Below are 26,313 nucleotides of genomic sequence, written 5' to 3'. Positions count from 1 at the left end.
TTAGCTGGAGAAAATTCTGGCACATCCACTCATTGATTTGGTGAATACAGTTACTCAATGAGATCAGGGGACTGTAGTCATGTGACGTCACTGAAATATAGAGCTGTGTGTCATCGGCATAAGTATGGTAGGAAATGTTGTGATGTTCCATAATCTGAGCTAGGGGTAGCATATAGATGTTGAATAGAAGCGGTCCGAGAATGGACCCTTGAGGAACCCCACATGTGATCTTGGTTCTCTTAGACTCATGGTTTCCAATTGACACAAAGAAGGCCCTATCATGCAAGTAAGATTTAAACCATTGAAGCACAGTGCCGGTAAGTCCCACCCACTTTTCCAGTCTGCTGAGAAGAATGTTATGATCAACTGTGTCGAATGCAGCACTGAGATCCAATAATACCAGAACAGAGGATTTGCCTGCATCATTATTCAGATGAATATCATTTAGGACTTTGATGAGTACAGTCTCAGTGCTGTGGTGTGGCCGAAATCCAGACTGAAATACATTAAAGAGGTTGTTTTGCATCATAAAAGCATGGATTTGCTGGAAAACGACCTTTTCAATGATTTTCCCCAAAAATGGCAGATTTGATATTGGCCTATAGTTTCTAAGTGTTGTGGCATCCAGATTTGATTTTTTTAGAAGAGGTTTTATTACTGCAGTTTTCAACGCCTGGGGAAACTGGCCTGTTTGAAGAGAAGTATTTATTATCTGCAATACATCCGGAGCTATGCAGTTTAAAACTGTTTTGAAAAAGTTTGAGGGCAGAATATCAAGACAGCATGTTGTGGGCTTTAATTTTGAAACTGTTTCCGTTAGGGTTTTGTAATTTAAAACGCTGAACTGTCCCAGCTTTACTAAAGGATAGGAAGGCCAGAGTGTTATCATTCCTGAGGGGGAGCTGCACATTGCTTGTCTTATCTGTAATATTTTGTTTGTGAAAAAGTCAGCGATACTATTGTTTTCAGTTTAACTATGGTGTCATTATGAAATTGAAGACAGCTACCGTACTTTATTAGAGTGAGATTGATTGCAGTGCGTGTCATATATGTAATCTAATTCAGATTACATAAAGATGTTTCATTCTGCCTTATTGGCACTGACCAGTTCTGCGAGGGTCATACTGTAGGTTTTCCTCAATCCACCTTGTTCTCCACTTGGATGTGCGAACATTTACATCAATAAGTGTCAGTGAGTCGGTGAAGTGCTCAAACTTGCAGTCTTTCACTTTGTTTTTTAAATCAGTCACATATGCATCAAAAGTCTCTGATATTCCTTGCACTTGAATACAGCACATTTTTCCTCACAATGTTGGCGGAAAAGTTTTTTCAAGTGGCTCTTTTCACTGAATCAGACTTTTCGTCGATTCCGCTGGTGACAAGAAACCGTTCAAATCTCTGGATCCAGACTCTCCAATATTCTGCTAGATTTCCTACAGTCACAGTGCCACCTAATGGTCACACAGAGTAATGCACTTGTTTTCAAATATACTACATAGATGAAGGGGAAGACCGAAGGTTCAGGACAAACTTTAAACCAAATACAACCAAACAATCAACACTGGGAAGCATTTTTGACTTGTTAAAATCCTATCTTTTTGTCCCTTTTTTTTAATTCCAGAACTCCCACAAGAAAATGTTTGTAAGGTGGAGGAGGACGGGGTTTTCAGTGACCAGCACCTGGATAACCTGGAGAGGAGCTGCAGCCCGGACCAGGAGGAACCAGGGCATCCACAGACTACAGACCTGGAGGAAGACTCCAGCGGTCAGGAGATTAAGCAAGAGGACGTAGAGGTGGATGTCTCATTGGTCAATGTTGCTGATGTGAAAGTTGAAAATGGTGAACCAGGACCAAACTGTGGCCAGCTGCTGTTGCACACTTCTCCTGAAGCTCAAAGCAAAGATGAGGAAGGGACTGAAAGTTTACGCTCAGACTCCAGTAAAACTGCAGATCCGGAGCCAATGAGACGACACGGTGACCACGAAGATGCTGCTGTCCCGTCAGACAGCAACTGTAAATCAAAGCTGACCAGGACCCGCACGGGGAAGAAGGCGTTTTCTTGCAGCACTTGCAGGAAAGAGTTCAGTAAAAGTAGTACTTTGGTTGATCACATGAAGATCCACACTGGCGAAAGGCCGTACCTGTGCAACACCTGCGGAAAAACCTTTACTAAATCATCAGCTCTTAAACGGCACATAATCACGCACACGGGCGAGAAGCCCTACATCTGCAAAACATGTGGAAAAAGTTACACAGAACGTTCCAACCTGGTGATTCACTCGAGGAACCACACCGGCGAAAAGCCGTTTCTGTGCAGCACCTGCGGAAAAACCTTTACTAAATCATCAGCTCTTAAACGGCACATAACCACGCACACGGGCGAGAAGCCCGCGTGCGTGTACATCTGCAAAACGTGTGGAAAAAGTTACAGAGAACGTTCCAAACTGGTGATTCACTCAAGGATCCACACGGGCGAGAAGCCCTACATTTGCAAAACCTGTGGAAAAAGTTACACAGAACGTTCCAGCCTGGTGATTCACTCAAGGACCCACACCGGCGAAAGGCCGTACCTGTGCAACACCTGCAACAAAACCTTTACTAAATCATCAGCTCTTAAAAGCCACATAATCACGCACACGGACGAGAAGCCCTACATCTGCAAAACATGTGGAAAAAGTTACAGAGAACGTTCCAAACTGGGGATTCACTCAAGGATCCACACGGGCGAGAAGCCCTACATTTGCAAAACATGTGGAAAGAGTTACAGGCTACGTTCCACCCTGGTGGTTCACTCGAGGACCCACACCGGCGAAAGGCCATACCTGTGCAACACCTGCGGAAAAACCTTTACTAAATCATCACATCTTAACCGCCACATAACCACGCACACGGCTGAGAAGCTATATTTGTGCAAGACGTGCAACAAAGGTTTTAGCCGCAAAATTGATTTCCTGGGTCACATGAAAAATCACCCGGAGGAGAAGTCTGGTGACTCGTGACAAATGAAGCTCATGTTGTCGTCCTCCGGGGGCAGCTGTCCACTCCTGTCTGACCCACAGAAGAAGAACCCGCAGAAGTCCAACCACCACCTCCTGTGGTTGATGAGCCTAATCCCCTCCCCACAAGGGTTGCAGGTTCAACCCGGATTTATGCTTCTCCATAAACTTGACGCAGAGGGATCGATGTGGTTGTGTACTTTTTTTTTAAAGTTCTGCATTGAGTTTGTTTGAATCCCTTTTCCTTCTTAAAATCGTATTATTTGTTGCTGTTGGTAACTTGCCGTCTCCACGGTGCAAATAAAGAGCTGTTAGTATTTGCTGAAGTTTCTTTAAATGTTTATTTCGTTCATCTACAATGCTTCTCTCACACGTCCTTTTTCCCATCTGTTTATTCTTCATTCACATTCTCTTTGTAAAGTTAATCTGCACTAACCTCTGAGCGGAGTAGATGGAGAGAGTTTAACAACATGGAGCATGTTGTTAAACTCTCTCCATCTACTCCGTTCAGAGGTTAGTCCAAGTTTGATATTTTTACGTGTTGAGTTTATACAACGTTCCTCTGAAAAACATGAAGAAACTTCAGAGAAACGAGGACAAAAGAAGAAACGCAACCATCAACACGTCAGAAACAGAACAGCCAACCATCTGTCACCATTTTATAAACTTTAATGTCTGCAGCATTAAACAAAAAACCTTGAAGATTTCAGAAGTCAGTGCAGTCAGATACGGTTTGCTTTTATTTCCCTTTTAAAATGTTTTTATTGATTTAGAAAACAAGAACATTTGGTTTAAAGGTGAATGAGGAAATGAGTGTGATGTGAGATAAACATAACTATACAATACGATATTGCAGTATCCAAATTTTGCGATATATTGTGATGTTATACACAGTTCGCTGAAAACTGTAAAAGGGTTTATGCATTTTAAATCTGAGCTGCGTGTACATCAGATTATCGTGATAATTCATGGGACAAACTAAGTCAAAACAATGTAATTCAAATGATCCATGCTGTGTTATTGTAACTATATAAGCTAAAGTTACAACATATCTGTGTACGTTTTTCATATTATTTAAATTTATGATAAATAATATGAAATTAACAATATTATTTAGTCACATGTATAAAATCAAGTTGTACTAGATTTACAACTCGTCTGACACATGATTTATTCTAAAGCTGATGTTGAGATCCGTGTTGAAGCTGCAGATGTGCAGGTTGGAGAGCAGGAAGAAGAGGGAGGATCATCGGGATCAGATTCCAGGAAGAGGACACACTTTGGATTTAACCCTTTTATATCAGACATCCGTTTAGGAGTAAATGTATTTTTACCTCAACTCATATGTAGTCAGAAATAATAATAAAAAATGTAATTAAGCTTTCATTTTAGATAGATGAATTATTTTATTGTTAATTCTGGAATATTACACTCTCCATAGAAAGAGCAGCAGTGCCCCCTGGTGGTGAGTTATAAAAGCTCAACAGAATCAGAAAAAGGTTTATTGCCAAGTTTGTTAAACACACAAAAGGAATTTGTTGTGCTGATTGGTGCAATACAATACAAATATAAAATATAAAAGCAAATATATAAGAGAAAATGTATAAGCAAAAATGAACAATATGAGGTTTTTAAAGTGCCGGATATGAGTCTATGCAAAAGTGACTTAGGATGTGCGTTAAAGGGGACCTATTATGGCATTTAATGTATATTTTAAACAGGCATTGAATGTCTTAAAAACAATCTAAAGATTGTTTTTTCTACATAAATCAGAAATTCAGTCTGTGGGCCATGTCTCTAGTTTTACCGCTTCTAACCTCCTTCTCTGTGAGGGATTATGATAATGAGGCTCTGCGCTGATTGGCTGCTTGAATGACGTGTAGCAGGGGAGGGAACAAAGCCTCTCCCCGGGCAGAAGAGCCGGCTGTGTACACAAAGCGTGTCCCATGCGATGCGATCGAACTTGAGTGACAAAATAAATTCCATTGCTTTATTTTTTTTTGTATTGGGCTGTCCTAACTGGCCGCGAGTTAACGGTTTCAGTGTGGACAGAGAGCGTTGGACGCTCGCATGCAGTTATGACACAGTGTGAACGGATCTTAAAGCCTGAATTACGGTTCTGCGTTACATCGACGCGTACCCTACGCCGTAGGCTCTGCGTTGGTGTAACGCGGAACCATAAATCAGCCTTTAGTCACCTCGTCTTCACACAGGAAGATTTAATTGAATTCTAAACAGGTACACCACAGTTATTTACTCCGATTCCTCATCATTTCATTTTATTATGTTACAAGACAAATGAATCATGTTAACTGTAAAGAAATCACAACACTGAATTTTCACAAATGGCAACTTTATTGTTAAAAAAAAATAACATAAGTTGTATATAAATAACATTTATGCACTATTGCTAGCTCAAGGAAGGACCGTGCATCTTCTGAAGGTGTCGTTGAACAGCTTCAGATAATAATGATCTTAACTACGCTGCAGCCGTCTGGACGTGTGGTTGGGTGGAGCAGGTCGTCCTCCATCCTGAAGGTCGTGGACTGACCCCAGTCTGAGGAGTCTTTGAGCAGGACACTGAACCCCACACTCTCACCTGATATGACGACTGGGCTACGATGTAGAACATGATTACTACTGTAAATATGCAGTACTGACACTTGAAAATCAAACTTGTCGTCAGTTCAACATTTACTGGAATTTAAACTGAGCAGAGAGAACTTGGAAGCAGGACTGAAGATCACAAAACTGCATCTGGACGAACCAGCAAACTTCAGGAACTGTGTCATCAAGATTCAGGTGTCTGTTCCAGGACTCTCCTGTTGTTTCCATGGAGATGCCCTCTGACCCTGACCTCTTCCTCATCTTCATCATCAGCACCAGCAGCAGGATGACGACAGCCATCAGGACGATGGAGCAGATATGACGTGGACTCTGAATGAACGGAAAGACTCGGCCCTCCAGCTCACGTCCAGCCGGTTGTCCAGACTCAGGTGAGACGCTGCACAGGTGTACTTGTGCTTCCTCTGCAGCTCCTCTTCATCCACCACCAGCGTCTTCCTCAGCTGGTAGAGACCGTTGCCGTTGGGCAGCACCGAGCCAACGGTCATTTCCTCCTCGTCCACGGGTTCACCGTCCCGCAGCAGCAGTTGATGTGGCGACGGTAGAAGTCTGTGGCCAGACAGGTGATCTGGGCCCCGCCCCCCCCCCCCCCCCGGCTGTGATAGGAGGCGTAGTCGAGGTCGAACACGACGCATCACCAGGTGCTTGTTGATCTCCAGCAGGTGTTTCAGAGTCCGGGCACAGAAGGGCAGGTAGATGTTTGAGAAGCGCATCTGAAAGTAAATCTGCTCCATGGTGTCCAACTGGAACTCCCAACCATCACCACCGCCGTACAGGAAGTGGGTTGTGTTACACACTACGCTTTCGGCATCATGACCATTCACACCATCCCTGACCATGAGGAAATGATGCTGATTGTCTTCCTGGTCCCCACAAACCACCATCCTCTGTTGAACGTAGATGCCTGGAGAGGTCAGGTTCAGCTGTTTTCCGGCTACGTCCAACCTGATCCTCATCCCCTTCATATTGTTCCACAGCCCATTCAAGGCAAACTGTCCCACATCAAGCTCCTCCCCTTTCTCACCTCCAGCACCGACCTTCCTCACTCTGTTGGTCTCTGAGTCATAGTACCCCACCTGGATGTCGTCCAGCATCAGGACCGCCGTGTACCCTGGGAACTGGGTTGGTCCTGAGATGTAGGTGAGGCGGCCAGGAGGCCCTCACCCTTCAGGCCGACGACCCCCACCCGGCAGGGGGCCAGCCTGCCCGGAGAGACAGAGCCGCCCCGGCCACCGACGCGGGCAGGCGCACCCGCCCCCCACGAAAGTGGCCCTCCTAGACCAGAGGGGCGCCCCGCCGCAGAGGCAGCGGGGGGGACCGGAGACGGGCCCGGAGAGAGGGAACCCCCCAACAAGGCGACACACGTGCAGGCCCGACAACGGAGGGCCCCAGACCCAGGCATCCCATTCATTCATCCATTCAACTATCCGATATCTATACTAATAATAATATGATATACTATACATAATAATAATACTAATAATACTAATAATACTAATACTAATAATAATAATAATAACCATCTTTGTATAATATAATATTGATAAATTATTAAATTTTGATGTCCTGCCAATGGAGGCCCAAATCCTCCATGGCAGGACCCTTCCATACCGCATTCTCACCGACACAGACACACAATCACGCACCGTTTCCCCCTCCCCGGGGGGGTCCAGCACCGCCAGAAGGCACCCCAGGCTGCACGGCGAGCCCCGCTAGGCCCGGGTATCCCGACCCACCTATCCCAGGCCGGTGAGGGAACGCGGGTGATGTGGGACCCCCTCCCGCCCCTGGTGTTGAGTGCATGTGATTAATGCCATAAAAACAGGGAGGGGGGAGGGCCAAGTATCGATTTGACACCGACCCCCCCCCCTCCCGAACTACGTGTCCTTGTCAAATGTATTTATTAAGTGTTGAATGTGCAGTGTCTATTTTGCTGTTAAAACCGTGAGGCGGGGAGTGCCGGGCCACGCGGGACAATGTCCCCCACGACCCGAACCCCCCGCCCTTCGCCTATGTGCGTATGAATCGTGTAGGGGGGGAAGGAGGGGGAGCGGAGGCCGAAGCCAGGAAGCAGGACCAGCAAAGCCGGCCCTGATAAGACACCCGCGTCCCCCCACCGGCCATCCAGTAGACGGGGGCCGGCCCTCCGAGCCGGGCCAGGGCCCCACCGTACCTCCACGGGCGCCCCCGGCGCCGCCGGAGCCCCCAGACGGAGGGGGAAACGGTCCAACATCCTCCCATTCATACTGACAACATAAGACATAGAGACCAGACATTTCTGACAAAAGAGCAAAGACCTTGTGTAAATATCTCTAAAAATGGAAACCGAATTTACTTTCCTAAAGAGGAGCAGGACCATGAACAGTTACAAGTTCTGAAAGTTATTTCAGCTGGAGACACAGAAACGTCCGTCTGTGTCATCAGTCATTGATGGCAGAGAGCCACATGAGTGAAAATGACAAATTAAAATAAAATGTAAATGTTTCACTTGAAGACAATCAATGCATATATAAACTAAAAATGTTTAAAATAAATAAGTGCTTTAATTCACTAGTGTTTTAATTTAGGCTCTATTATAGGAATTACCAACACAGGAATGTCCACAGCATTTCAGTGTCAACAAAGGTAGAACTAGCAGATTCTGAGCTCATAATTGTAGTTTGTAAGTGGTTGACAGGTAGTTATTTTAGATTGATCATAAATCTGTCTTTAAATGTAATATAATACTGGACCTCGGTTGGACTGGCGGGACAGCGGCGGAAAATTTCATTTATTTTAAAATCCAAAGCTTAACAGGTATGATACAGAATCGCCATCAAAATGCAGAGAAAGATTTACGACATATTTAAGAGAAAAAGGGAGTCCGACTCCGAAGTTAGAGATGAAGAAAAGAGGGAGGAAGCAGCAGCAGAACCAAAAAGAGGTGCAGGCTATTGACAGAATTAAGGGCCAACTAACTAAATAATGTTAAACTTTACTGTCTCAGAACACACACACATAACATTACACTGGAAATTATATTAAAATATTTTTTTAAATTTATTTAGATGGGATTATGCATATTGACACATAAAGCAGTGTAAATACAGACTATTATTTCTGTGCAGCTCTCATCTAGAACATTACATGTCTATGTGAGAACAGCCTTTTTACAGTTAGTCTTACTCTGAATTAGGTAAACTAGTTTTACTTTTCTTATAAACTATAAGCATACTATAATTTTAAAATTGTAAAATTTAATTTGTGTCTGAGGTTTGGCCCGTGGGGGGGCGATTAGTTCCTACAGGAACTTTATCCTACTGTAAATAAAGAAACACTCTGTTTCCAGCAGTATTTGTTACCTGAACTCATCACCAGGTGGAGGAGCAGAAACCCCGACATCAGCTGGAGAACAAACATATTTATTACACTGCTGGTAAAAACCCGACCGTCTGTTTCTGAGTTTTTACTTTCAGTTTTGCAGATGTAAACACACGAAGACCCACGAAGACCCACGAAGACCCACGCAACAGCAGCGGAACTGATGAGCAGAGTCTGGTTCCTGACGGACGGACAGAGGAGGAGGACGGACGGTTCTGTTGTTTCCTTTTTTTTTCCTCTTCAACAATGTCTAAGGTGAATCATCTGAGAGAGTTTATCGGTCAGCGACTAACAGCAGCTGCTGTAGAAATATTGTCAGTGTTTGAAAAAAGCATCTTGGAGTATGAAGAAGAGCTCGACCGTCAGCGCAGACTGTTGGACCTCGCCTGGAAACCTGAAATCAGACTCCACAGAGTCGGTACGTAACCCTGGAAAGTTGAATGAATGAACACATGAGTATGACTCCTACAAGATCCCTTTGTTTCCAGTTAAAAGCCGTGGTGATGAAGCAAACCAACTAAATGGGAAACTCCCCAGCTCAAGCAGCTGCTGATGTGGGATTCGGAAACATCCCGAACTAACTTGTTGTTCTGTTTACTTGGTGCTGCCTTTCATGCTCCATTCACACTCTGGACCAGACTCATATTTCACACTTTATGAATGAATCAATGGATGAATGAATGTTTATTTGGAACATGTATATAAAAAATAAACAGTTACATCTTTATATTCACATATGTTGGAAAAAAGGAGTAGGAAGAAGTCTACACTTTTTCCTAGTTCCTACCCCTTTATAACTCTATGGATTTACATTATTGCTATTATTATATCTACACAATATCCATATAAATATAGTCTATATAAATACTATGTAAAACAAGCCTATTACCACATAATTATCCATATAAGTATATAGAAAATATAAATATTACATGAAAATTATATCAATATATAGAAAATACAAATATTTTATAAAACTATATAAATATACACTATGTAACTACATACATATCCCTATAAATATATATATGCTACATACCTAATAAATATTTAACATATATTACATAATTATAACTATCCCTCTCAACATATAATATATACTACATAAATATCAACATAAATATCTAAACATATCTTAAGCAAGTATAATATACCATTTTTCCCTATTTTATTTGTTTCTCACACTCGTTACCCCATTTCCTCTTCCATATACCTGTTTATAAATAATTTTTTGTATCTTTTTAAACAGATTTATGTTAGTACCTTTTCATTTCCAGCTCCAAACTGTTCCACAGAGTCTCCACAGTTCCATATGCACATGCTGCACATTGTTGTTCCTGCTTTATGTTTTCTAAAATTAGATGGTAGTAGATTATTCCTTGCTTTGAACATTATTTGCGCTGTTTTGTATTTAACCAGATCCCTAAATTTCTTTAGACTTAATCGTTTATTTAGTAGAAAAGATGCAGATCACACTGGCTCCGTGTAGATTTTTTTTTTTATTCATTAATTCAGCACAGTATAAAAACAGAACAAGTAACATACAAATGTAAAAGAGAGATTGGTAATGTGCTAGGCTGAGGCAAAAAGCCCAAGGGGCTTATACGAGGCCTCTACCTGTAAAATACAGCAAAAGATTGTACAAAGATTTAAAATATGCAGAATACATGATTGCAGTCTAAAAACAAAGACAAAGCAAATAAACAGCAGCATGAATAGAATACATGGTATCTACATGATTAAAGAAAAAATAACACATCTAGAAAATATCATTAGATAATCTGATCAATCAAATGTGTCCTCAGCTTACGTTTTAAAATGATTGAATGAAGTAGAGGTAGACGAGATTGCTGTAGGTGTTCCATAACTGTATCTGATGGAGAACTGACACAAACCAGTACGGAACTTCAGGAGATTTAAATGATTAGCCTGTCTTGTATTAAAATGGTGCATATCACTGTTGAACTGAAAACAATCTTTACATGGCAAAGAAAATGAAAGTGGAAGGAACAATACTTTGAAAATAAAATTGCAGGTTTGATATGTATTTAACTTAAAGATGGGTAAAATATTGAGTTGTTTGAAAAGAGGGGCAGAATGAGCAGACCAATTACTGTGTGTGGCAATCCTGCAGAATATTTTTTACAACGTGTTAAGTTTATGAAGATGTGTGTTGTAGGTAGCTCCCCCAATACTATTACAGTAAATAAGATATGGATATATCAAGCTATAATAAAGAGTTGGGAGACAATTTTCATTCACCAAACTACAGAATTTGCCAATAATACCAATAGATTTAGATATTTTTTTACAGACATGGTTGATGTGGTTTTTCCAGCTTAAACTTTCATTGATAATTACACCAAGGAAGGTTATTGATGTAACCTGAGTGAGTGGGTCATCTCCTAGACAGACCGGTGTTAGATTTACAATATATTTTATTTTTGGATGTAAATATAATAAAATTTAGATTTTTTTTTTATATTCAGTGAATTTTGTTAATATTAAATCATTTTGAAATGTTTTATAAATCATGGTTAGCCTTTCCCATTAGAGATGAAAAATCATTATGTGGAATAAATATGTTTGTTTCATTGGCAAAAAGTACAGGAAACAAGGAGGACAAGGCTGCGGCCAAATCATTTATATGAATCAAAAATACACAGGGGCCCTAGTATAGACCCCTGGGGGACCCCACATTTTAAGGCGGCCCTCTCTGATGATTTACCATCAATGATAACAAATTGCTGACTGTTATGAATATAATTGAAAAGCAACACATGAATGATTCCAGCAAATTCATAGTGTAGTAATTTTTGAATAAAAATATCAGAATTAACTGTGTCAAAAGCTTTGGATAAATCAAGAAAGATTCCCAAAGCGTATTCATTATTATTGATTGCAGTGTGAATTTTATCAACCAATTGAAGTAAAGCCATTTCTGCAGAATGATTTTTCCTAAATCCATATTGGTGTTTATACAGTATATTACAGTCCTGCAAATGTTTCATCATTCTGTTATAGACCAATTTCTCCAGGATCTTTGAGAAACATGGGAGAACAGAAATGGGCCGGTAGTTACTAAATACACTATGGTCTCCAGATTTGTAAACGGGGACTACTTTGGCAATTTTGAGGTCATTGGGTATTATTCCATTTTCTAGAGATTTGGTGAAAATATGGCCACCTAATGGTCACACAGAGTAATGCACTTGTTTTCAAATATACTACATAGATGAAGGGGAAGACCGAAGGTTCAGGACAAACTTTAAACCTCACAAATACAACCAAACAATCAACACTGGGAAGCACTTTTGACTTGTTAAAATCCTATCTTTTTGTAATTCCAGAACTCCCACAAGAAAATGTTTGTAAGGTGGAGGAGGACGGGGTTTTCAGTGACCAGCACCTGGATAACCTGGAGAGGAGCTGCAGCCCGGACCAGGAGGAACCAGGGCATCCACAGACTACAGAACTGGAGGAAGACTTCAGCGGTCAGGAGATTAAGCATGAGGACGTAGAGGTGGATGTCTCATTGGTCAATGTCGTTGATGTGAAAGTTGAAAATGGTGAACCAGGACCAAACTGTGTCCAGCTGCTGTTGCACACTTCTCCTGAAGCTCAAAACAAAGATGAGGAAGGGTCTGAAAGTTTACGCTCAGACTCCAGTAAAACTGCAGATCCGGAGCCAATGAGACGACACGGTGACCACGAAGATGCTGCTGTCCCGTCAGACAGCAACTGTAAATCAAAGCTGACCAGGACCCACACAGGGAAGAAGGTGTTTTCTTGCAGCACTTGCAGGAAAGAGTTCAGTAAAAGTTGTATTTTAATGGCTCACATGAAGATCCACACTGGCGAAAGGCCGTACCTGTGCAACACCTGCGGCAACGCATTTAGAAAATCATCACATCTTAAAAACCACATAACCACACACACGGGCGAGAAGCCCTACATCTGCAAAACATGTGGAAAAAGTTACAGGCTACGTTCCACCCTGGTGGCTCACTTGAGGACCCACACCGGCGAAAGGCCGTACTTGTGCAACACCTGCAGCAAAACCTTTACTCAATTATCAGATCTTAAACGGCACATAACCACACACACGGGCGAGAAGAGATATTTGTGCAAGACGTGCAACAAAGGTTTTAGCCGCAGAATTGATTTGCTGAGTCACATGAAAAATCACCCGGAGGAGAAGTCTGGTGACTCGTGACAAATGAAGCTCATGTTGTCGTCCTCCGGGGGCAGCTGTCCACTCCTGTCTGACCCACAGAAGAAGAACCTGCAGAAGTCCAACCACCACCTCCTGTGGCTGATGAGCCTAATCCCCTCCCCACAAGGGTTGCAGGTTCAACCCGGATTTATGCTTCTCCGTCAACTTGACGCAGAGTGAACCATGTGGTTGTGTACTTTTAAAGTTCTGCATTGAGTTTGTTTGAATCCCTGTTCCTTCTTAAAATCGTATTATTTGTTGCTGTTGATAATTTTCCGTCTCCACGGTGCAAATAAAGAGTTGTTAGTATGTGGGTGATTATCTGAATTCGGTGCCCTTTGGGTTGTCTTGGTTTTGAAAAAAATACTACAAATAATCATATTTCTGAACATTGCATCTGATAAAGGACTATCTGAACCTTTGAGAAATTACCTCTGTCCACCTCAGACTTGAAATCCCAAACATTATTAGCAAATTCTTTGTCACCCGAGTTGTTTTGAATTCAACCCCGTAACGGTCAACTCGATATCTGTGTGAATACTAAAGTAAAACATGTTCAAAATATTTATTGCAGATTATTGGTAATTATCTGTCCCTTGTTTAGAATAACTCATTGTGAGTAGATTTTGTTTTTTTTTCCAACATTCATAATTTGACTGAGAAGTAGGATTTGACAACTTCATGTAAAAACGGTGTTTGTATTTCAGAAAAATATGCATCAACAGTAAGAAATGGTTTGGCTCCCATATATTTTCTTGGTGTCCCTTACATTCTACATACAATCCAGAAACAATTGATTTAATATTTATGTTTTATTATACAAACAAATTATAAAATGTATGAAATAACAGGGTTGAACTCACTGTAACAGGGTTGAATAGGATAACAGGGTTGAAGGGACATTGAATATTTCCATAGGGTCTACAGATTAATACACCTATGAGGGAACAAACACATCAATTAAATGAACAGTATTCAAAATAACATGTCCAAGTGTCCTCTTAAAAAAACACCATAGAATTGTATTTATTTTATTTTATTGGTTTAGTTGATAGGGACAATGCAGTTTAAACATAGTTTCAGTACAATGACAGCAACTTGTGTTCTGCACAAAGAGTTTATAGCTATTGCTAATTTGCAACTCCTGTCCCTAGTTGGGCTTTTCTAACAATAAAATACAACAATATCTAGGACCTATAATACAAAATATAAAATTACATCTATTTAAAAACAATCACAAAATAAACAGTCACATGATCCCACAATCTCCACACATCATACACATACTCCCTCACTCATTCACTCCCTCTCAACACGCATCACAACACACACAGTAACAACATTTCAAAAGTGGGTACAATCCTGTTGTGTTTTCAGCCAGTTCTTAACCATGGATGCAAAGATTCTGCTATCTGATACCAATTTAATTTCATTCGGGAGTCCATTCCAGAGATGACCGCTCTTTACTGAGAAAGCTGATTGTCCAAATGTTGTTCTGCTGTAAGGTATTTGACAGTTACAGTTTGTAGAGCTCCTGGTGACTCTGCTGCTGTTTTGTCTCTGAATAAACACTGAGAGTGGCTCTGGGGCCAAACTTTTAATACATTTGAAAAATAGTTTAAGAAAGCAAAAAATAATAAAACTGTCAAAGCTCAACAGATTATATTTCTTTAAAATGTTACAATGATGCCAGCGAATTTGCTTCCTTCGACAAAAAACAGCTTGATTGAAGTGTTTGTCTATGAAAGGGCCTTGAAGAGCTCATGGGAATTGTAGATGTCCCTGCCATGGCTGATCATCACATCGGCTGTCCTTTTCAAAGCTGCTCCGACACCATCTGGTGCTCCTTTTCCATGGCTGGACTCAAAAAAGTTCCAAGTCCCTCTCAGGCCTCTCTTTTCTAGCTCTGTGCTAAACAGGAAAACGTTGCCTTTTTATCTGTACTGAGTACAGGGCCCGTCACTGAAAAAGTGTAGGACAGAAACCTCTGGGTAGGTGGTCTGCACAATGTCCAGTGTAGGCTTCAGATGTTCCCATATAGCAGCTGGACTCTTGTGCTTTGATGGTGAGATGGAGGTGAAGCAGGTTGGCTCTTGGTTTCCACCAACATAGATAACCCCTGTATGGAGTGTGGCCTGTTGATGAGATGATCCAAAATGTACTGACTGGATTTCTTTGTTGTACTTGCAAGATAAATTTTCAGAGAAATCGATGTGTATCAGGCATTCATTGTTGGCCATGCTGCTACGCAGCTCTCGGTAGTAGGCATACTGTTGACGTATGTTAAAGAGGTGCCTCTTGAACTTCTTTAGATGGGTGTGGAAGCTCTCTGCGAGCTCCTCCCCCTCCTCCTACTTTAAACCCTGTAACAATGATTCAACCCTGTAACAGTGCTCTTTGTTACAGGGTTGAATGTTACGGGGTTGAAGTTTTTAGCTTCAACTAGCCTTCTTGTCCATATTTAGCTAGCATGGAGCACCACTTGGCATTAGAAAGCCAGGAAATTAACATATATTTCCAACACTATTGTTTGCTTTTCCCTCACAAATAGTATCTGTCATTTATTTGTGTAACAGTGTTGAATGGTTGAGCTCGACATACTCAAAATGACATTAAAAACAATCAAATATAGGCAGAAAAGTATGCTAACACTTACCTCTCTGTACAGTGTCACCTTGAAAAGACTTGAGTGATTTCACTTCCTAGATCCTGAGGATGTTGGACTGAACCATTATTTTTAAAAGGGGGGAAATTGATAGGCCGTTACGGGGTTGAACGAAACTGGGGGACACGATAAAATTATGTTGTTTTATGAATTATTCATGGGGTTTTTTCAGATGTTTCACATTCTGATTCAGGTAGACTGACATAGGATTATATTATCAGGAAAAACTTAGGGTGAAATGCAATTTTTAGTTGTTTTATATTCAATGAAAAAGTAACATTGGTCAATGGGGACATGCACATTTGGCTGTCATCTGTTCCTGAGAAATCCATACAAATAAAAATAAACAGATATTTTTTTATTACAGTTGTGTGTAATAATGCAAAACATGTGGATCTCTCAATCTATAGATTAAAAATGCATTTTTTTGGTTACTCTAATTGAAGAAATTAAAGATAAACGTGTGGGACATAAAAGGCACCGAATTCAGATAATCACCCATGTGCTGAAGTTTGTTTAAACGTGACAGTTTATTTAATTAACCTACAAACCCTCTCTCACACGTCCTTTTTCCCGTCTGTTTCTTCTTCACTCACATTCTTTGTAAAGTTAATCTGCAGCTCCATGTTGTTAAACTCTCTCCATCTGCTCCGTTCAGAGGTTATATATTGTGATGTTATACATAGTTCGCTAAAAAATGTAAAAGGCTTTATACATTTTTAAATCTGAGCTGCACGTAGATCAGAATATTGTGATAATTCATGGGACAAACTAAGTCAAAACAATGTAATTCAAATGATCCATGCTATGTTATTGTAACTATACAAGCTAAAGTTACAACATATTTCTGTACGTTTTTCATATTATTTAAATAATATGAAATTAACAATATTATTTAATCACATCTATAAAATCAAGTTGTACTAGATTTACAACTCGTCCAACACATGATTTATTTTAAAGCTGATGTTGAGATCCGTGTTGAAGCTGCAGATCTGCAGGTTGGAGAGCAGGAAGAAGAGGGAGGATCATCGGGATCAGATTCCAGGAAGAGGACAGACTTTGGATTTAACCCTTTTATATCAGACATCCGTTTAGAAGTAAATGTCTTTTTACCTCAACTCATATTTAGTCAGAAATAATCATGAAAAATGTAATTAAGTTTTCATTGTAGATGTATTGTTTATAATTCTGGAATATTACACTCTTCATATGTAGAAAGAGCAGCAGTGCCCCCTGGTGGTGAGTTATAAAAGCTCAACATAAACCCAAGAGTGAACAATCTATTGTAGTAATAATAATAATATCAAGCAGTAGCGGCTGTTGATAAAAAATGTTGGGGGGGCACTGGCGAGTGAGGATTACAACACAACTATAAACTCTACTTGAACATAAATTGTTTTGTTATTTTTTATTGCATATCATTACATATACTACATATACATATACTACATATTCATGTAGCATATTTTACATAAACATTTAAAATTTTTCAAGTAACAAAATAACATTTTAACAATTTTTCAGATTTTTTCAGTTATTATATAGAGATATTGACAGATATTGTCTGAAAAATGGTTCAAATATGTTATTTTTTTATTTGAAAAATCTAAAATTTGTTTTGTTGATGAGAAAATATTTTCTTATTTTTGTGAGGGGGGATATATATTGTTTTTCGGCACTACCTTGTTCTCTATAGCTGGTATAACATGAATTACTCCTATGTGGGATCAATAAAGTTCTTATTTTTGCCATCTCAGAAAATTAAATATATTATATTTGGTGCCTAACTGTTTCCCAAGTATATTAGTGCATGTGTGAATGAATAAATGAGACGTAAAACGTACATTTCTTTGTAGAAAGGCGCTTTATGAAAATAAGTCCATGTACTTGTATTAGTTTACAGCGCAGTCTTGAACATCCAATATGGCGGCGACGTTGACGTATCAGCAGCTCCATGGAAGGAGGAGGAGACATGTCTATGCGGAAATCCAGATTGTAACACCTGGCGGAAGAGCGAAAGTTTGGAGCGAACGGAACACGTGAGCAGTGATTCCTTTGAGGAGGACGGTTCTGTTGTTTCCTTTCTTTTTCCTCTTCAACAATGTCTAAGGTGAATCATCTGAGAGAGTTTATCGGTCAGCGACTAACAGCAGCTGCTGTAGAAATATTGTCAGTGTTTGAAAAAAGCATCTTGGAGTATGAAGAAGAGCTCGACCGTCAGCGCAGACTGTTGGACCTCGCCTGGAAACCTGAAATCAGACTCCACAGAGTCGGTACGTAACCCTGGAAAGTTGAATGAATGAACACATGAGTATGACTCCTACAAGATCCCTTTGTTTCCAGTTAAAAGCCGTGGTGATGACGCAAACGAACTAAATGGGAAACTCCCCCAGCCAGCCGTCATTCGTACTTCCGTGGTCAAATCAGCCGCTCCTAAATGTTCATGTGCTCCTATTTCAGCCTTTACGGTAAATGAATGAACGCGGCTCAGAAACGGAAAGATATGAATTTCTGAGTTTGAGATAATGCTGATGTTTTTTTCATATACCCATACTTCCACTGTAATATTTACAAGCTCTTACTGTAAAAGAAAAGGATGAAACACTTTTCTTTTAGATCTAAACTTCAAACACCTTTTCTAAAAAGGTCAGTCTAATTTTTCGCTTATTTCAGAGACTATAAAAATGAATTCTACTATAATTTCACCCAATGCCTCATATACCCCTCTTCACACCTACAATCACTACAAGCACACTGGATTTCAAACAATTTTACTGTGGAAAAATTGAAATATTAAGGTGTAAACTTCAAACTAAGTTCTAAAAAAGAGATTCGCCTTTTTTCCTTCAGGTTCTGTTTTGTAGAGACTGTAGAAATGAATTCTCCCATAATTTCACCCAATACCTCATATACCTCTCTTCATAACTACAATCACTACAGGCACAGTGAATTTCAAACAATTTTACTGTACAAATATTTAAAAGAAAACTCCCGCACACCTTCTTCTCACCGGACTCGTGTTTATTGGGCCAACGTTTCGGTCATAAACCTTTTTCAAGGCATCAAACAGATCGGAACAAAAGCTTGTCTATTATAGGCTGGTAGGACTATGTGGTCCAATCAGGCGCCGCCACACAAACACCTGAGCACCTTCAAACAAGGTCACATACCGAAATACAGTCGGTAAGCATCACCAAAAACCAGGGAAAAGAGACAACACCCATAAAGTGCATGTATCAAATACATCAATCAATGACTATCGAATCCAAAGGTATAATCATTAGAAAGGGAGGGTGATTATACCTGTAATGTGTCAATCTTAGGTAGCAATCAATTTAAAATATTTACAATGAGGGAAGAGAGTCACACAGCAGAAATCCCATCTCAGTGTTCTGATCTTATACAGTATAACAAATAGGGAGGATGAATGTACTGTAAAAACACAAAGTACATCAAAACTTATAAGGAGAACATCTTAGAATAAATAGGAGTCAGGGCCAGTCTCCTAATCCACCCATTCCCTGGAGAAAGGAAGGGAAAGGAGAACTGGTCAAATTCAACTCTCAAAATGTTTAAAGATACTTAAGAGGTGTGTATGTGTGTGTATGTATGTATATATATATATATATATATATATATATATATATATATATACACACACACATTACACAAGTTATACATATAGATACTGACTATGTGTGAGGAAGGAAACTACACATGATAAAAAACCAAATCATAACGTAACACTCAAAAGCAGTTCATCATTCAATCCCTTCGGTGCCAGTGTTTGCAAAGTAAAAATCCAGAAGAGCCTTCGACGTTTTAGCAGCAAGTCCAGATTCCCACCCCTCCGTGGAAGGCTGACTTTTTCAAGTCCACAAAAACATGTTTGTTCTCGTTGAAATGAACAGCCACAGGATAGTTAATGTCTTTTCTCCATATAGAGCTTTTGTGTTCACTTATCCTTTGTTTTAACTGTCTGGAAGTTTTTCCCACATATGCTAGACCTCAACGGCAGCGTAGCATATATATGACATGTGTAGATGTGCAAGTAATCACCTCTTTGATGGAAAATTGTTTATTAGAGTGAGGATGATAAAAAAGTTGGTCTACTTTGGGAGGTGTTATTGCATTGTGCACAGTTAACACACCGGTAATTTCCAGCAGGTAAGGGAGCCAACAGTCTCTGAGTAGGTGGCTTAGGTGTTTGGGTAGTATAGTCAGCGGGAACAAGCAGGTCTTTTAGAGTTTGTCTCCGTTTATATACAAAGAGGGGGGGGATCTTTAAAAGTGGGGGCCAATTCAGGGTCCGAGGTCAGGATGTGCCAGTATTTCTCAAATGTGGATTTCACATAGTGATGCAGGTCACAGAGAACTTCCTTTCTTTCTTTTGGATTTTTTGTAGCATGTTCTGAGCGTGATTTCTTCCGTGCCGCATCATACGCCCTCTGGATACAATCCATAGGATATCCCCGCTGGACAAATCTAGAGCTCATTTCTGATGCCTTGTCTATGAAATCCTCTGTACTGCTGCAAATTCTCCGGAGTCTAAAAAACTGGCTTTTGGCTAGGCCTCTTTTGAGGGGAGGAGGATGAAAACTACTAGCCAATAAGAGCGTATTTCTATTGGTTTCTTTGCAGTAGAGTGAAGTGGATAAGGAGCCATTCTTTTTTTCAACCCATATATCTAGAAAATGAACTTTTTCACTACTATACTCCATTGTAAATTGGAGGTTGCTGTCGAAGCTATTCAGTAAGGTAAAAAAGTCTTCTAGTTCATTAGCATAAGCTTTAATTAGACAGAAGATGTCATCAATGAATCTGTACCATTTTAAGATTTTTGGCAAAAAAATATTGTGCTCAGGATTTCACACAAAGTTTTTTTCAAACGGATTGTGAGGGTCTGTTGGGAACGTCTGGCTGAGCCCTCTGTCAGGGACATCTTCAACTCCCACCTCCGGGAGAGCTTCTCTCGGATCCCGGGGGAGGCGGGGGACATCGAGTCCGAGTGGACCATGTTCTCTGCCTCCATTGTCAACGCGGCGGCTCGAAGCTGTGGACGCAAGGTCTCCGGTGCCTGTCGTGGCGGCAATCCTAGAACCCGGTGGTGGACACCGGAAGTACAGGATGCCGTCAGACTGAAGAAGGAGTCCTACCGGGCTATGTTGGCCGGTGGGACTCCTGACGCAGTAGATAGGTACCGGCAGGCCAAGCGGGCCGCGGCTCGGGCAGTCTTGGAGGCAAAAACTCGGGTCTGGGAGGAGTTCGGGGAGGCCATGGAGGAGGACTTTCGGTCGGCCTCGAGGAAATTCTGGAGGACCGTTCGGCGCCTCAGAAGGGGGAAGCAGTACTCTGCCGGCACCATTTATGGTGCTGGTGGGGAGCTGTTGACCTCGACTGGGGACATTGTCGGACGGTGGAAGGAATACTTTGAGGATCTCCTTAACCCGACTGACATGCCTTCCACTGAGGAAGCAGAGGGTTGGGGCTCGGAGGCGTGCTCATCCATCACCCAAGCCGAGGTCACCGAGGTGGTTCGTAAGCTCCTCGGTGGCCGGGCACCGGGGGTGGATGAGATTCGCCCTGAGTACCTCAAGTCTCTGGATGTCGTAGGGCTGTCTTGGTTGACACGCCTCTGCGACATTGCATGGAGGAAGGGGACAGTACCGCTGGGGTGGCAAACCGGGGTGGTGGTCCCTCTGTTTAAAAAGGGGGACCGGAGAGTGTGTTCCAACTACAGGGGGATCACACTTCTCAGCCTCCCGGGGAAAGTCTACGCCAGGGTACTGGAGAGGAGATTACGGCCGATAGTCGAACCTCGGATTCAGGAGGAACAATGCGGTTTTCGTCCCGGTCGTGGAACACTGGACCAGCTCTATACCCTCCGCAGGGTGCTCGAGGGTTCATGGGAATTTGCCCAACCAGTCTACATGTGTTTTGTGGATCTGGAGAAGGCATTTGACCGTGTCCCTCGTGCCATTCTGTGGGGGGTGCTGAGTGAGTATGGAGTCCGGGGCCCTCTACTAAGGGCTGTCCGGTCTCTGTATGATCGAAGCAGGAGTCTGGTTCGCATTGCCGGCAGTAAGTCAGACTTGTTCCCGGTGCATGTTGGACTCCGGCAGGGCTGCCCTTTGTCACCGGTCCTGTTCATAATTTTTATGGACAGGATTTCTAGGCGCAGCCAGGGGCCGGAGGGGATCCGGTTTGGGAACCTCAGGATTTCATCTCTGCTTTTTGCAGATGATGTTGTCCTGTTGGCTTCATCAGACCGGGACCTCCAGCATGTGCTGGGGCGGTTTGCGGCCGAGTGCGACGCGGCAGGGATGAGAATCAGCACCTCCAAGACCGAGGCCATGGTTCTCGACCGGAAAAGGGTGGCATGCCTTCTCCGGGTGGGTGGAGAAGTCCTGCCTCAGGTGGAGGAGTTTAAGTATCTCGGGATCTTGTTCACGAGTGAGGGAACGATGGAGCGTGAGATTGACAGACGGATCGGTGCAGCGTCCGCAGTAATGCGGTCGATGTACTGGACCGTCGTGGTGAAGAAGGAGCTGAGTCGAAAGGCGAAGCTCTCGATTTACCGGTCAATCTACGCCCCTACCCTCACCTATGGTCATGAACTTTGGGTAGTGACCGAAAGGACAAGATCGCGGATACAAGCGGCCGAGATGAGTTTCCTCCGCAGGGTGGCTGGACGCTCCCTTAGAGATAGGGTGAGGAGTTCGGTCACCCGGGAGGAGCTCGGAGTCGAGCCGCTACTCCTCCACATTGAGAGGAGTCAGCTGAGGTGGCTTGGGCATCTGTACCGGATGCCTCCTGGACGCCTCCCTAGGGAGGTGTTCCAGGCATGTCCCACCGGGAGGAGACCCCGGGGAAGACCCAGGACACGCTGGAGAGACTATGTCTCTCGGCTGGCCTGGGAACGCCTCGGACTCCCCCCGGAAGAGCTGGAGGAAGTGTCTGGGGTGAGGGAAGTCTGGGCATCCCTGCTGAGGCTGCTGCCCCTGCGACCCGGTAACGGATAAAGCGGGAGAAGATGAGTGAGTGAGTGAGTTTTTTTCAAAGTGACCCACGTATAGATTTGCCTAATTCGGAGAACAAATAGAGCTGGTACCAGATACTTGTAAATAATATTCACCATTAAAGTTAAAGTACTTTTTCTTAATGACTAAAGTAGCTAAGTCAACAATAAACGTATCCAGGGGCATTAGTAAGTCCTGCAAATACAACTTTTAGGCTTCTCTACCACCATCATGGGGAATATTAGTGTAGAGACTGGGGACGTTAAAGGTGACCAACAGAAGATCATCAGGAAGGTTAGTGAGGTTAAAGATCTTATTAATGAAATCCGTGGAGTCTCTAATATACGCTGGTAGTGTTTGGACATAAGGTTTGATATAGTGATCCACAAACTCTGACAAAGGTGATAGTAAAGCGTTCATCTGGGCCACAATAGGGCGACCAAGAGGATTTGACAGGCTTTTGTGCACTTTGGGTAGTGTGTAAAAGACTGGACAAACGGGATGCTGACAATACAAGAATTTACAAGAAATGCTCAACCTGAAATGCTCAACCTGAAATGCAACAACTTTATTCTTCAACTGTCTCGATACCAATGCAGTAACACAAGAGTACAGTCACAGTGCCGCCTAATGGTCACACAGAGTAATGCACTTGTTTTCAAATATACTACATAGATGAAGGGGAAGACCGAAGGTTCAGGACAAACTTCAACCAAAATACAACCAAACAATCAACACTGGGAAGCACTTTTGACTTGTTAAAATCCTATCTTTTTGTCCCTTTTTGTAATTCCAGAACTCCCACAAGAAAATGTTTGTAAGGTGGAGGAGGACGGGGTTTTCAGTGACCAGCACCTCGATAACCTGGAGAGGAGCTGCAGCCCGGACCAGGAGGAACCAGGGCATCCACAGACTACAGAACTGGAGGAAGACTCCAGCGGTCAGGAGATGAAGCACGAGGACGTAGAGGTGGATGTCTCATTGGTCAATGTCGCTGATGTGAAAGTTGAAAATGGTGAACCAGGACCAAACTGTGGCCAGCTGTTGTTGCACACTTCTCCTCAAGCTCAAAACAAAAATGAGGAAGGGAGTGAAAGTTTACGCTCAGACTCCAGTAAAACTGCAGATTCGGAGCGAATGAGACGACACGGTGACCACGAAGATGCTGCTGTCCCGTCAGACAGCAACTGTAAATCAAAGCTGACCAGGACCCACACTGGAAAGAAGGTATTTTCTTGCAGCACTTGCAGGAAAGAGTTCAGTAAAAGTTGTAATTTAATGGATCACGTGAAGATCCACACTGGCGAAAGGCCGTACCTGTGCAACACCTGCGACAAAACCTTTACTACATTATCAAATCTTAAACGGCACATAACCACGCACACGGGCGAGAAGCCCTACATTTGCAAAACATGTGGAAAAAGTTACACAGAACGTTCCAACCTGGTGATTCACTCGAGGACCCACACCGGCGAAAAGCCGTACCTGTGCAATACCTGCAGCAAAACCTTTACTAATTTATCAGCTCTTAAAAGCCACATAACCACACACACGGACGAGAAGCCCTACATCTGCAAAACATGTGGAAAAAGTTACAGGCTACGTTCCACCCTGGTGGTTCACTCGAGGACCCACACAGGCGAAAGGCAGCACCTGTGCAACACTTGCGGAAAAACCTTTACTCAATCATCACTTCTTAAACGCCACATAACCACGCACACGGGCGAGAAGCCCTACATCTGCAAAACATGTGGAAAAAGTTACAGGCTACGTTCCACCCTGGTGATTCACTCGAGGACCCACACTGGTGAAAAGCCGTACCTTTGCAACACCTGTGGAAAAACCTTTACAAGATCATCATCTCTTAAAAGCCACATAACCACACACACGGGTGAGAAGTGATATTTGTGCAAGACGTGCAACAAAGGTTTTAGCCGCAGAATTGATTTGCTGAGTCACATGAAAAATCACCCGGAGAAGTCTGGTGACTCGTGACAAATGAAGCTCATGTTGTCGTCCTCCGGGGGCAGCTGTCCACTCCTGTCTGACCCACAGAAGGAGAACCCGCAGAAGTCCAACCACCACCTCCTGTGGCTGATGAGCCTAATCCCCTCCCCACAAGAGTTGCAGGTTCCACCCGGATTTATGCTTCTCTGTCAACTTAACGCAGAGGGAATGATGTGGTTGTGTACTTTTTATTTAAAGTTCTGCAATGAGTTTGTTTGAATCCCTGTTCCTTCTTAAAATCGTATTATTTGTTGCTGTTGGTAACTTGCCGTCTCCACGGTGCAAATAAAGAGCTGTTAGTATTTGCTGAAGTTTCTTTAAACGTGACAGTTTATTTCGTTCATCTACAAAGCCTCTCTCACACGCCCTTTTTCCCGTCTGTTTCCTCTTCACTCACATTCTCTTTGTAAAGTTAATCTGCAGCTCGATGTTGTTAAACTCTCTCCATCTACTCCATTCAGAGGTTATATATTGTGATGTTATACATAGTTCGCTGAAAACTGTAAAAGGCTTTTTGCATTTTAAAATCTGAGCTGCGCGTACATCAGATTATCGTGATAATTCATGGGACAAACTAAGTCAAAACAATGTAATTCAAATTATCCATGCTGTTTTATTGTAACAATGCAAGCTAAAGTTACAACATATTTCTGTACGTTTTTCATAAACATAATATGAAATTAACAATATTATTTAATCACATGTATAAAATCAAGTTGTACTAAATTTACAACTCGTCTGACACATGATTTATTCTAAAGCTGATGTTGAGATCCGTGTTGAAGCTGCAGATCTGCAGGTTGGAGAGCAGGAAGAAGAGGGAGGATCATCGGGATCAGATTCCAGGAAGAGGACAGACTTTGGATTTAACCCTTTTATATCAGACATCCGTTTAGAAGTAAATGTCTTTTTACCTCAACTCATATTTAGTTAGAAATAATCATGACAAATGTAATTAAGTTTTCATTTTAGATGGATGACTTATTATATTGTTTATAATTCTGGAATATTACACTCTCCATATGTAGAAAGAGCAGCAGTGCCCCCTGGTGGTGAGTTATAAAAGCTCAACATAAACCCAAGAGTGAACAATCTATTGTAATAATAATAATAAAAACACAAATAAAAAAAGACTTTAGTGCATCAACAAGAGGAAAGTTGTCACTGACGCAGATTATTGGTACAGCGTGATCAGTACAACCAGCATTTAGCTCAGAAAACAATGTTGAAAGAGAAATGTCATCAAATGAAGTTGAAAAATGGAGATGCACTTTTGTCCTTTATCCTCAACTTCCTCAATCACGTCATTTTGATCCAGTTTGTTATTTCACTGGTCTTGGCTTCATCAAATGACACATCCAGGGACAGAAGCCGTGCATAGGTGTTCATCCTGTCCAGGTGTTGGAAGGTGAAGTGAAGCC

General features: G+C 42.0%; 1 pseudogene; it reads left to right on the top strand.

The window, feature by feature from the left end:
* Positions 1-1,625: 1,625 nt before the first annotated feature.
* On the top strand, positions 1,626-25,568 carry LOC133440675 (zinc finger protein 850-like; annotated as a pseudogene).
* Positions 25,569-26,313: the final 745 nt, after the last annotated feature.

Source organism: Cololabis saira, chromosome 3, assembly GCF_033807715.1.
Source record: "Cololabis saira isolate AMF1-May2022 chromosome 3, fColSai1.1, whole genome shotgun sequence".
Classification (NCBI taxonomy): Eukaryota; Metazoa; Chordata; class Actinopteri; order Beloniformes; family Belonidae; genus Cololabis; species Cololabis saira.
Note: the sequence above shows the minus strand (reverse complement) of the source record. Positions and strands in the feature narration are given on the sequence as shown.